This window comes from Pogoniulus pusillus, chromosome Z, assembly GCF_015220805.1.
Source record: "Pogoniulus pusillus isolate bPogPus1 chromosome Z, bPogPus1.pri, whole genome shotgun sequence".
Classification (NCBI taxonomy): domain Eukaryota; kingdom Metazoa; phylum Chordata; class Aves; order Piciformes; family Lybiidae; genus Pogoniulus; species Pogoniulus pusillus.
The window spans coordinates 77,997,593-78,000,373 of record NC_087309.1 but is presented as its reverse complement, the minus strand read 5'-3'; positions in this window follow the sequence as shown (position 1 = coordinate 78,000,373).

Sequence of the window (2,781 nt, the reverse complement as noted above, 5' to 3'; positions counted from 1 at the left end):
GTGGTTTATTTGTTTGGTTTTTATTAAATCCTGTGCTTCAGGAGCAAAAGTACAACTGAGTCCTGGAGTATGACATCAGTCTTATCAAAATACTTTCTAATTAATTTCTCTTAGGTTCCATCTTGCTCTTTGGAAAAGGAAGACATTTATTTCTATGACTCTTCTTAAACTACATGACTATCATATCTTGTAGCCCTTTAATTACATAGTTCTGTATTTCTCTAAGATATCTTGTATTTCTATTTCATGCCTTAAAATAAAATAATTATTCCAACAAAACTACTACTGAATATTAGCTCTCAGTGTAGAAAATACCTGAAAGTGATATGTCTGTGCTGGACATTTCAGCATTTCTGGTTTGAGAAGCAAGGCATATTTGTTCATAAATCCATGAAGACTATGTTTTCAAGTGATTGAACTATGTTTCTAAGTGTGGTATTTTTGCAGCCATGCAGCAGGTAAGTTTGGAATATAATATATGGTAAATATTACATGTGGTGGCAGGGCTAGTCGCAACACATTTGGCTTTTGCACCTGCCCCATGCCACCTGTGCAGCCACCAGCAACACTGCAAACACAGGCTGTTCCACCGGCCCTATCCAGTAGGGCCAAATGACACCAAGCTAGGAGAAGATGTGGATCTGTTGGAGGATAGGAGAGCCCTGCAGAGGGACCTGGACAGGCTGGATATGTGGGCAGAGGCCAATGGGATGAGATTTAACAAGGCCAAGTGCAGGGTTCTGCACTTTGGCCACAACAACCCCAAGCAGTGCTACAGGCTGGGGACTGAGTGGCTGGAGAGCAGCCAGGAGGAAAGGGACCTGGGGGTACTGATAGATAGTAGCTGAAAATGAGCCAGCAGTGTGCCCAGGTGGCCAAGAGAGCCAATGGCATCCTGGCCTGTTATCAGGAACAGTGTGGCCAGTAGGACAAGGGAGGTTATTCTTCCCCTGTACACAGCACTGGTCTGGCCACACCTTGAGTGCTGTGTCCAGTTCTGGGCCCCTCAATTCAAGAGAGATGTTGAGATACTGGAACATGTCCAGAGAAGGGCAGGAAGGCTGGTGAAGGGTCCTGGAACACAAACCCTAAGAGGAGAGGCTGAGGGAGCTGGGGTTGTTTAGCCTGGAGAAGAGGAGGCTCAGGGGTGACCTCACTGCTGTCTACAACTACCTGAAGGGACATTGTAGCCAGGTGGGGGTTAATCTCTTCTCCCAGGCAATCAGTGACAGAACAAGGGGACACAGTCTCAAGTTGTGCTGGGGGAGTTATAGTCTGGATGTTAGGAGGAAGTTCTTGCCAGAGAGAGTGATTGGCATTGGAATGGGCTGCCCAGGGCGGTGGTGGAGGCACCGTCCCTGGAGGTGTTCAAGCAAAGCCTGGCTGAGGCACTTAGTGCCATGGTCTAGTTGACTGGATAGGGCTGGGTGCTAGGTTGGACTGGATGATCTTGGAGGTCTCTTCCAACCTGGTTGATTCTGTGATTGTCTGTGATACCCAGAGCCTATTATTCCAAAGTCCCTATGTGCAGCAAGACTTTGTCTCAACACTAAGTGCAGCCATCTGTGTTTTGCTGTATTCAAACTCAGTGTGATGGTTTGGGTGTTCCCCGTCCCCCCACACTTTAGAAATCACCCAGAATAGACTCAGTCAACTCTGGAAATATGAATGAAGCTTATTATTTACAGCTGGCACAATATACAAGCAGATATTTACAGTATATACTGTTATATACAGAAATATACAAGATAAAAGGTAATACAGAAACACAACTCCCCTCCCAGAAACCTGAGTCCCCAGGAGGGGCTCTCAACCACCCCTACGCCTTCTCCCCTACCCCTCTCAACCTTCCCCCAGCCCCAAGGAAGAATTGAGGTTCGGCCAGAGGTTAAGAAGCAAAGGTGGGTTAGCCCAAATGAAGGGTGAGGTTAGAGAGTAAGATTTTGCTCATCCAGCAGCCCAAGCGAGAGTGAGAGAAAAATGGATGCCGAGAGGGTTATCATAGTTTTTGTTTCTTGTTCCCATATGTCTCAGCGAGACTGTGAGTGAAGTAGACATCACCATTGTTTTCCTTTCACAACCTATAATCTACTTCTTCTCACCAAAACATTCTAGCTAGCTTCAAACTAGCACACTCAGCCACACAGACTCTATGCTCTGCAAGCCCAGGCTGAGCCAGGTGTGGCCTTGCGAGGTGCCAGCCCTACCGAACAGTGTGGCCATGGGAGCCCAATGGGAGAGTGCACACCTGCACCCCCTGTGCAACACAGAAACACTGCCAGCCCAAGATCAGCGGAGCCTCTTCCTGTGTTCAGCAAAACCAACAGTAGCTCTGATGAGGACCTTCTCCCACGGAGAACTGTCCATCCTGTGGTATGACAGGAGGCCACCACCGATAGTCATGGCCAAAGGACTACAGTCCAAAAAGATTTGCCCATACACAGAGGACCAGATGAAGGGCTTCCAGGAAACTTATTCCCACAAACAGGGCGAGTCCCCCATGGACTTTGTATTCAGAGTATCAGCCTCTGGGGGTGATTGTATCTTCCTTAGTGATGAGGAAGCCAATGCATACTGGGGGCCCAACGTGTTGTTGGATTCCAGGCCCGATGGGAATTACTCCCTAACTGCAAGGGTAGCTTTCTGGGCCAGACAGAAAGAAATGGCTGAAAGAAGGGAAACCATCATAGCCTAGGTGAGAGACTCTGACGACCTCTTCACAGCAGTCTGACAGCTGGCTTGTGTCCAAGCAATGCATGACAAGAGACTTTATGCTTGTCC